This window comes from Garra rufa, chromosome 3, assembly GCF_049309525.1.
Source record: "Garra rufa chromosome 3, GarRuf1.0, whole genome shotgun sequence".
Classification (NCBI taxonomy): domain Eukaryota; kingdom Metazoa; phylum Chordata; class Actinopteri; order Cypriniformes; family Cyprinidae; genus Garra; species Garra rufa.
In genome coordinates this window covers 16,546,655-16,558,132 of record NC_133363.1, presented here as the reverse complement: position 1 = coordinate 16,558,132, position 11,478 = coordinate 16,546,655, and the positions used below count along the sequence as shown (strand labels likewise).

Below are 11,478 nucleotides of genomic sequence, written 5' to 3'. Positions count from 1 at the left end.
CAATGTTAGGTATTTTTGGAAAAGATTTTAAATTCAGGAAATGCTGTTTTTCTGTTTGTATTATTAATTTGCAATAATATTGCACAATATTAATGCTTTTATTATTATTATTATTATTATTAGTTGAATAAATACAGCCTTGTTAAGCATAAGATACGTCTTAAAACTTACTGTCTGTAAACTTTATCACGGTAGGTTCAAATTGTATATAAAAAGAAAAGGCATTTCTGTGGTTTTGGACATAACACACATCATGATTTTACCAAATACCATGGCATATAAATATGGTTGTCATAATTGTAATATGTAGCCTTATGTTTTTTGTCTTTTGCCTTTGTGTTTACATTATTCTGATTTGGTTTCTCCCTCTATCTTCCCCCGTCTGTTTGTAATCATTTGGTTTAGTCCTTGTTTAGTCATTATCTGTATCACCTGTGTGTCTTGATTAGTTTGCTTTATAAGTCTGTCTTTGAGTTCAGTTTATTGTCGGTCATTGATTTGCTTACCATACGTGTGTGGATATTCCCTGTGTTTGTTTCTGAAGATTAAATGGTAGTGATGGGAAAATGAAGCTTTTCGAAGCACCGAGGCTTTCCCCTCAACTGTATCGTAAAAAGGTTCGTTACTCGAAGCTTTTCAACATGTTGCACACTAATGACATCTTGTGGACAAAGGTGGGAAAAGCTGCTTTCGCGTCCCAGATCTTAAAGCGATTTTGGACAGTTTCATTAAACACATCAATTTGTGCTATGTCAGAAATTTTACAGTAATTTTACTCGAATTGATCTGTAAATAAACGTTTTAATAAAATTATACAAGTATAAGCATGGTTCATGTAGGCATATATGTTCAAAGTAAATTAAGAATAATTTTGACTAATATTAGTGTTAATTAGAAGTGCTTGTGAAGCAAGGATAACTACAAAATGAATATGCACAAAACTACACATGTACATATTTATTCGTATTATGATTTATTCTTAACAAAAAGTGAATGACACTTGATACTTGCACAAGGGGTTTGCGTTATTTGAATCAGAATATGAAGCAGTCACGTGGTTGTGTGCGAAAAGGAAGCTTCGGACGTCACAGGTCACGTGGTTATGGACAAAACGAATCAAGCTCCGGTACAGTGCTTCACTGTGAGATGTTTCGTTTTTTTGATACAAGCTTCGAAGCTTCGGTGTCAAACGTCACATCACTATTAAATGGATATATTATTTAAGTTTGGTTCCCGCCTCGTTGAACCAGCACGATCTCGTAACAATAATACTATTTCTACAACTATATTTTTATGTGGTGACACGCACTCCTCACAAAAGCTGTTTAATCAGAGTATGAGATGCACTTGGATGAGGTGTGTATATACCCAAATTGTATACTGGTACTTTCAGCCTGCATTTCCCAGGTAAATAAAGAGCTAAAGCTAAAACTGAAGACTCATTGCCAAGATGAAAAGCAGGTCAAGTAGCTCCCAATAGTAGATTCCATAAATAAACTACTTATTCATCTAATGTCTCTATGCAAGGCTCACTAGTAGACCACTCACTGAACACAGCTAAGGACAGTAATTGGCTGCTGTGCCAGAGATGCAAATGTGTTCAAATCAAGTTTCCTATGCTCTATTGGGACAGGACTAGTTTTCCAGGGGGTCATTAGAGAATTTTTTTTTTTTTTTTGTCATTTTAATCCTATCCAAATCTGCAAAGTCTGTGTTTTTCTCACACAATTCCAGAGCAAATTATCTAGTTATTCTGCAAACTCAGTGATCCTCTGAGAAATATGATCCCGTCTGAATGCCTGTAATTGCCAACAAGATTTTTTTTCACAATGTTTCTTCTTTTGGTCGGCGCAAACTACCGTAGACGCTCTTACTACTCCACACATTTTCGATGTGTTGCTCCCCAGTAAAGAAATAAAAAATATTTTTATAGTTAAACTAAGGTAACCACAAACTAGCCATGGTTTTGCTGTACCAAACATAACTTAACCATGGTATTTGTAGTAAAACTGTGGTTATTCTTATGGTAATAAATCCGCATGTCTATACTCAATGCAGGTATTCAGAGCATGTGATCTCTGCAATGCCCAGATGTACAAAACAGACCTTCCCACCTCTGTAATAAACACAGAGGTGTCAGCCTTGTTCAAATTGTTAATTAAAAATCACATACGTCGGGTGATAATTCAAACTCAAACATAGTTTAAAAAACTAGTCCCATCTGAATAAAGCTCTTGACAGTGTTTAATCTCTGCAATGTAATTAATGTAATTTTTTTTTTTACTTTGCTAGCAGCTTAATTAGCCTATATTTTATTATTTAGTTTAGTATAATTACTTTATCATTAACTATAATTTTGAGATATTATGCTATTTCAGTTAGAATAAAATTTGTCATTACAGAATACTGAGTTTAAGAGACATTTCTTGTGATATACAGTATAAGTATAATTTGACCCAAAATCTAGTCATGTCTATGCACAAGAGGTGGCACATGCTTTGTCTGTTTTGGTGATGTGTAAAAACACATTTTTTTTTTTTGCTTTTAAATTTTTTTGTGTGACTCTTAGGGCTGCCAGATGAGGCCACTCTTTTGTGGAAAACCAGAGCATTTGCATTGGCTCCTCCAGCAGTATTCTCTCATGAGATGAGTGGAAGACAAGGGCTTCTGGAATTTGTCTGATCCAGTATTATCCATTTGCTCCAGAATCACTGCTGAACCACCTCATAAAACACCTAATGGACACATCTTACAGTACTGAACGTTTGTATATATTGAATGGAAGAAAAGAGCTTTCACTTTTAGAGTTTTAAAAAAGGAATTGCAAACAGATATTCAAACGCTATTATTTAGTTACACACCGTGCAACTACTAGTGTGACACTAATAGGTTACTGTAAAAGAAATTAATAACTGGATTTACACTATGTAATCCTTCTGTTAAATATACTTTTGTTAGGATAACTATCGTCAAAGACAATTTACAGTTAGAATACTGTTTCTGTTTCAGTTGGCGCTATGGTTCTGTTCTGGGCAAATACCCCTGTAAATCAATACAGCCTAGCATGGATAAGAACAGGGAGAGCAGCAATAACCCCCTAGGGTAACAGAACAGAACCAACATAAATGCATTTGAGAGATCATTAATGTTTTCAAAATGTTTCTAATGAGAGATCATTAATATTTGTAAAAGAGAATCAGTAGGCCGAATCCTCACTGGATGAGAGGAGGAGCTGGGGATGGAAGAGTGTAATTAGCTATTGAGCTATGGAAAAGCTGCTGATAGTACTCGTGGATCAGCTGAGAGTCAGCTGTTGTGAGCTTGACTAACGTGACCTGCTAGAAGTAACGCTACGCTTGGTTTCTGTCAGGTCCACTATCGTCAAAGATTATTGACAATTAGCATACAGTTTGGATTGGTGGTATGGTTCTGTTCAGGGCAGTGCCTATTATATCGAGCACAAATAATGAAAAGGAACGTTGTGAAACATTATCAGATTTGCCCTTTTGGTGGTAATACAGTTTTAGATTTTTTGGGGAGCAAGTTGTTTTGGAATATTTGCCGTTTGTGTGAGGAATATCGAAAACAAAACTGACTTAACCCCACTGCAAATGGACGTGTTCAGTGAATCGGAGGTGAAGCCCATACGGGTAACAAATTATTCTTCCTAATTTTTTCTGATTTCAAAAATCCTAGTGAGGTGATGGTGTTTGCCTGCCAAATTCACCTTTAATTAGCTTTTGAGTGACGCGAAAATAGCTGACAATACTGAAAAACCTTATATATGAATGCTGAGATAGGTGTCGTATTCCTATAGGTAGACATGGATCAGCTGAGAGTCAGCTGATGCAAGCTTGACTAATGTGACCTGCCAGAACTAACGCTATGCTTGATTTATTAAAACCTGCAGGTCCAACACAGCTTTTGGCTCACTGTTTTTTTAATGTAATAAGTAAGGGATAATGAACATCCAGATGAAGATTTTTATCGCAGAATCACCCCCGACAGGATGATCAGGATAACAACCGGTGAGAGACGGAGAGGAGGTTAGAGGAGGAGTGCTAAAATAAAAACCCTGCTCTCTATTCAATATTCAGCAGAAAACAACTTAAATTACTATAAATTACTTTTTGATCGTACAGATAAGAGCAATACATCATTTGAATCTGTAAAGGGTCTACTTTTATTCGTATACACTCATAATAGAGCAGCACGAAATTCCTTGGAGAACAGAGCATGCAACAATGACAACAGAAAGGGAAGGAGGTGGGTTATAAAGCAGCAGCAGAGGAAGCAGACAATTATGCTGACTGAAGCTGCATTTAAGTAAGGCGCCTTGTTTGAGATTTGCCAATTGGGTGCATAGAAATCGGATCGGCTGAAAGGGGCTGGGTTTAAATTTTTAAATCAGCCGATTGCAGAGCTTGACTACGAGGTCTGCCTGAACTAACACAGAATGCTATAGAAGCACGAAACATCTGGTAGGTGACCTGTGCTCAATTAGCTAAATTAGCTAAATAATTGTAATGACACCACACAATAGAGGACTTTTTGGACAAAAAAAAATGCTTGTCACTAGCCTTGAGCCACAAACTTTACACGTTTATGTTTTTGTTTTTCCACAAACCATTGAGGCCAGTTGCGGGCAAAGTGACACATCTAGCCCCACCCCATTTTGCAGGCTGCAGCCAGTACCTTTTCAAAAAAACCTGTTGGTGACTTCCATAATGTAAGAGGCACTGTCCCCTCTAGCTGACAGGAGGTGTGGCCTTTGGCAGGTTATAGGGAGCTGCTTGAAGTAGCCTTGCATGTTGTGTATCAGGTATGTCCCAAATAATGCTTCCTCTATTTACACTGTCAAGTAGTGATACTGCAGTCCTTTTCTCCTCCGCCTTTTGGGTTGTCAGAAGATGAAAGATTATACAGTCTAAAGGGGTTGTGTCTATGAAAAAAGAATTTCACATTGGGTAAGGAATGGGTTTTCACTAGCCTATGAGGCACGTGGTTTGGAGTGTTGAGTAAAAACTATGAAGGTGAATGTCTTGGTTACATATGTAAACTTGGTTCCCTGAATAGGAAACAAAAGGCTGGGTGGGTGACCTGTGGGTGACACTAATCAACACAATATTTATCCTTTTTTTTTTTTTTTTACAAACAGGCAGAAATATTAAAATGATAAAAGTACAATCAGGGAAAAAGTGACAGCATCAAACGAAAATGTTTTGTCTGGAGCCCTGTTTGTCTTACTACTTGATGAGACATCACAAACCCCACGTATTTAGTGTCATGCACATTATTTCAAATTACATGGCTAAGAAGACATTACCTAACTAAATGAATGAATGAATTAATGAATAAATGAGAAGACAAACCTGTTCAGTGATCTGCAGAAGAAATATGGGAGGCTAATAAAGGCTCTTCTGCATTTACCCAGACAACCCCTGTGTCACGATTGCCAACTGGAGTGCTTATGAACTCCTGTAGTGAGCATTCCAGCCCGGACTCTGTTTATTCACATCATGGACTCCATTTCCGATAACCCCTCACATGTCACAGATCACACACCAACCACTTCCCATTCACAACCAATCACTTCCTGTCTACACACTATATAAACTTCCTGGACTCATACACACCTTGCGAAACCAGCCATAAGGTTTAACAATAAAATCATGATTAGCAACACAGATAAGGCTGAAGCATTAGCAAAAGCATTTGTGAGAGTTCATAGTTCTGTAGTGAACAACGGTCGAAATGGCATTCCAAGGATCAGTTTATGGCAGGCCCCCTTCTCTATCTGCCAGGGTGGAGGGAGATGTGCCACACTGTGATTGGATCTTGGTTGAGGAACATAAACAAATGTTCAGAAACATCAGATAAGATGCCAAGACAACTACCAGACACCTCTAACAGAACAGGAAGGGAGACCTTCTGCAACCACGACCACCTAAGAGAGGACTTCTCATTGGACTACGGGTTGACCCTCTCCAATCCTAAGGTTTGGGAATGACTGCCATAAAAATTCCTTCAAAACTCTGGATGCAACAGCAGTGGCCAAAACAAAGAAGGCCACAAAGATCCATCCAAATCCATTCATACATATGTTTGGAGACCTTAAATTGATGTAAACTGCAACGGATTCACTTCACCCTTTGATAAAGTACAGTGTATGTTGATGGCCATTGACTGTTAACCTAACAGTTCACGGAAACAGGGCCATTAACATATTATGGTATGAATAAGGGATTGTTCAACAGTTTCCTATCACGTTTGGACTCTTTTAGCTCCTCATAATGTGGGTAACAATTTGAAAGAGGTTTGGTAAAGAAATGTTGCATTGGGTAAATTGTTAAAGACACTGCCTAACTTTGTACTCTACTATATGCAAATGAGTTCCACACTAGGGCGGGTAACACCAGGGCCACCTCAGACATAAGTGGCCAATCACATTCCTGGAATGGAAAGGCGTTAGATTCCAATCTCCTCCTCATCAGAAAGAGATAAAGGTACCCTCAGAAAAGACACTCCTTGTACTGCGTCTAAGTCCCGTAAGGGAAGAGACATTAACAGCTACACCGTTCTGAGTCTGAGCCCCGCAAGGTTAAGACATTAGCAGATACAAGGTCCTGAGTTTCTGGCCTGACGAGGAAAGAGACTTCAAGACAGCTAAGGTTCCACTCAGCTCTTGAGTAAACCTTCTATACTGAATTCAGCTGCCCTTCAGTTGCAAAGGACCCAGCAGTGACGGACCCCGTCTGACTCCTGCCACTCCGAAAGCAGTGCAGCCCAGTCCCCAAAGGACCTCCACATTGGCAGACACTGCCTTGAACACATGGCTACTCAACGACGCAGCCCTGCTGCAAAGGACCCTATAGGAATACATCTGACCCAGCTGCCTGGTCCATGCTCTAAGGACCACCTCGGCACAACAGAAGTTCAGCATCCTCCAGTTCAGCGCATCGACGGCTACTGGAACGCAACTCTGTGCCCTCCCCACTGTACGCAATCTGCAGCACCAGTGGAAGACATCTCTGCCGCCGGACTGATCACTCGACCAAGTGGAATGTAACTTTAAACTTACCAAACCTCTTTCCTAAAGACCTTGGCTTAGTTTATACCTGCAGCCTGTTTTCTTTTCTTTTTTTCCCCCACTTTATTTTGATTTTCTCCAATTCAGCTGGTTACAACATACAATTACAGATCAAGAATAGCTGAAGAATGGTGGAATGATTAATAACATATATGAGTACAAATTTTTACACAACTAAACAACAACATGGAACATAGAAAAAAAAAAAAAAAAGAAAAAAAAAATTGGTCATCCGGACACATATGCACATTAACCTCACAAGATGCTCAAGATGAAGTAGACTAATGATCTGTAGCTTTGGGGAGGGAAAGAGTTATTACCAGAGGAGCAATTTACTTAGGTATTTAGAAACAGTTCACTTTCCTAAACAATCTAAAAGAGGACCCCAAATTTTATAAAAATTATCCGAATTTCCCTTCATTGTGTGTCTCATTTTCTCTAGTTTAACAAAATAAAAGATATCTCTAATCCATAAAGAATGAGTGGGGGGTGTAGGTGATTTCCAATCTCGCTAAGAGTGTTAGAAAAGCCACAACATGAGCCTTATGTTTGGGTATGTCAGGCGAATTAGAAAGGGTACCAAATAAAGCTGTAACAGCCTGACGTTCAATATGACTTTTGAGAACTTCAGATAATGATCCAAATATCTGGGACCAATAATTGTATAGAGATGGGCAGGACCAAAACATATGTGCAGTAGTTGTAGGAGCTTGGTGACAGCGGTCACACATGGGATCTATATCGGGATAAATTTTAGACAGTCTATCTTTGGTCCAGTGTGTGCGATGAAGGATTTTACACTGAATTACACCGTGATTGGCACAGTATGAAGAGGAGTGTACATGATGTTGGATATTTTCCCAATGTTCTTCTGAAATATTTTCTCCTATGTCCTCCTCCCATTGAGATTTAATAGATGCAAGTGAGCCTTCATGCAAGGTGCTAATCACATTATAAAAATATGAAATCATGCCTTTCATATTATGAATAGGTTTAAAGAAGTAGTCAATAGGAGTAGTACTAGGAAGATTAGGAAACTGAGGGTATCTGTCCCGAACAAAATTGCGGACTTGCAAATACCTAAAAAAGTTGTGTCTATGTAATTCAAATTTTTCTAATAATTGCTGAAAAGATGCAAAGACATTGTCTATATATAGGTCCTTAAATGTTATAATGCCCAGTGCTGACCATTGGGTGAAAGTCCGATCCATCAGTGATGGTGGGAAGGTGAAATTTTCTGCAACAGGTGCCGAAATTGAAAATGTTTGTAATCCAAAACAACAAAAAAAGTCTAAATTGCCTCCAAATTCTCAATGTAGTTTTAACAATTATATTTTTGGTATAGGGAGAAGAAGAGCATTTAATAGGAGCATGTACTAATGCTGCCAGTGAGGTAGGCATACATGATGTGTCATGATCTGGGCTGTGGGTTTTCCCTCAGCCACCTGAGGTCGCTGTTTCCCTTTCCCTTGCACTGCACTTCCCTGATTGTTTACACCTGTCTTGTTGTCATTAGCACTCATCAAGCTCACACCTGTTCACAATCATATGGACTATAAGAACTCTCATTGCCCACTATTCATTCTGGCTGCATTGTCTTCTGTTCTGTCTGTCTCTGTGTTCCAGTCAAGTCAAGTCGTGTTGTGCCATGTTGGCCTTTGGTTTGTGTTTGTTTATTGTTTTATTATTAAAAGAATCACTTACCTGCATTTGGACCCTGACCTCATTTCTCAACGTGACAGAATGCAGCCAGCTAGAATGGGTCCAGCGGGGAGGCTGCTCAACTTCCGCCAGGGAGATAGAAACATTGAGGAGTACGCCAGGGACTTCATGAGTTTGGCTCGTCAAACAAGGACGAAGACGGCCAGTCTTGTGTTTTTTTTTTGGATGGGTCTGGTCGAGCACCTCAGGTCAGTTATGCCTCACTGGCTCCCCGAGGAGTCAATTGAGGATTATATGAATCGGATTTTGTGCTTGGGGGGCTCGGCCTTCAGGGTGGAGTTGGCTGCGGAACCCGCTCACGTTCCTCATGCGGCGGCGACTGCTCACTCTGTTCCTGACCCGGCAGCGACCGCTCATTCTGTTCCTGACGCGGCAGCGACCGCTCACGATGTTCTCGACGTGGCGGCGACCGCTCACAATGTTCTCGACGCGGCGGTGACCGCTCACTCTGTGCCCGATGCGGCGCCGTCCGCTCACTCTGTTCCCGAGGCGGCGGCGACCCCTCACTCTGTTCCTGATGCGGCGGCGACCGCTCACGATGTTCTCGACGCGGCGGCGACCGCTCACTCTGTGCCCGATGCGCCGGCGTCCGCTCACTCTGTTCCCGAGGCGTCGGCGTCCGCTCACTCTGTTCCTGGTGCGGCGGCGACCGCTCACGATGTTCTCGACGCGGCGGCGACCGCTCACTCTGTTCCCGAGGCGGCGGTGACCCCTCACTCCGTTCCCGAGGCGGCGGGGACCGCTTGCTGTGTTCCCGAAGCGGCGGTGACCGCTCACGATGTTCTCGACGCGGCGGCGACTGCTCACTCTGTGCCCGATGCGGCGGCGTCCGCTCACGATGTTCTCGACGCGGCGGCGACCCCTCACTCCGTTCCCGAGGTGGCGGGGACCGCTTGCTCTGTTCCCGAAGCGGCGGTGACCGCTCACAATGTTCTCGACGCGGCGGTGACTGCTCACTCTGTGCCCGATGCGGCGGTGACCGCTCACGATGTTCTCACTCTGTGCCCGATGCGGCAGCATCCGCTCACTCTGTTCCTGTTGCGGCGGCGACCGCTCACGATGTTCCCGAGGCGGTGGCGACCCCTCACTCTGTTCCCGACGCGGCGGCGACTGCTCACTCTGTGCCTGACGCGGCGGCGTTCGCTCACTCTGTGCCTGACGTGCCGGCGTTCGCTCACTCTGTGCCTGACGTGGCAGCGACCACTCACGATGTTCTCGATGCGGCGGCGACCGCTGAAGTTCCTATGGCGGTGGCGACCGCTGACGTTCCTGTGGCGGCGGTGTCCGGCTCACGTTCCTCTGGCGGCGAGGGCGGCTCACGTTCCTCTGGCGGCGAGGCCAGCTTACGTTCCTCTGGCGGCGAGGCCGGCTCACGTTCCTCTGGCGGCGGTGTCCGCCCACGTTCCTCTGCTGCACGGGCCTGGCCCGCCATCCCTCCCCCTGTTTCACCGTTCCCCCTTCCACCGGCCTCCAGAATAATGGAACGTCTGGGAGCCGTTCCGTAGAGAGGGGGTACTGTCATGATCTGGGCTGTGGGTTTTCCCTCAGCCACCTGAGGTCACTGTTTCCCTTTCCCTTGCACTGCACTTCCCTGATTGTTTACACCTGTCTTGTTGTCATTAGCACTCATCAAGCTCACACCTGTTCACAATCATATGGACTATAAGAACTCTCATTGCCCACTATTCATTCTGGCTGCATTGTCTTCTGTTCTGTCTGTCTCTGTGTTCCCCGGATCTTGAGTCAAGTCCTGTTGTGCCGTGTTGGCCTTTGGTTTGTGTTTGTTTATTGTTTTATTATTAAAAGAATCACTTACCTGCATTTGGACCCTGACCTCATTTCTCAACGTGACATGATGAGGCTTCCATGGTAAGCCACCCATATGGATCGTGAAAGAGATCTTGATTTAACCAGTACTGCATGACCCTAAAATTTGAAGCCCAATAATAAAACTGTAAATTAGGTAATGCCATACCCCCAAGTATTTTGGGTTTCTGAAGAAATGTTTTACGAATTTTGGGGACTTTTTTATTCCAAATAAATCTTTAGAATCAGGGTATCGACTTTACGGAAAAAGTGTTGGGTAATAAAAATAGAGATGCATTGAAAATAATAAGAAAATTTTGGAAGGATATTCATTTTAACCGAATTGATTCTCCCTGCCAGAGTTAGTGGAAGCAGTGACCAACGCTCAAAATCTTTTTCTATTTGGAGTAGCAAATTAGCAAATTTAAATTTAAAGAGGTCTTTAAATTTATCCGTGATGCAGACCCCAAGGTACGTAAATCTATGCTGTGCAATCTTAAATGAAAAGTTATGTAGCGGGTAGTTTTTTGCTGCAGAGTTTAGTGGAAAAATCACACTCTTGCTCAGATTTAGCTTATAACCAGAGATCAGCCCAAATGACTTTAAAATATTCAGAGCCGCAGGTACTGACTTGCCCAGACCGAAATGTAGAGAAGCGAAATGTATCATCTGCATACAATGACACCTTTTGTTCTGTGCCCATTCTTTCTATGCCCAATATCGAGGAGTCAGACCGCAATGCAATAGAGAGGGGCTCAATAGCAATGGCAAAGAGAATTGGACTCAGGGGGCATCCCAGCCTATGTTTTCTAACCTGTTTAGATAACATTTATGTGTGGTCAGCATTACAAATGATAGCT

General features: G+C 42.3%; 1 protein-coding gene across 1 annotated transcript in view; it reads left to right on the top strand.

Moving 5' to 3' along the window:
• LOC141331510 (uncharacterized) overlaps positions 1–11,478 on the top strand; it is a 421,481-nt gene that overhangs the window by 25,858 nt on the left and 384,145 nt on the right. The gene's annotated exons all lie outside the window — the stretch shown is intronic.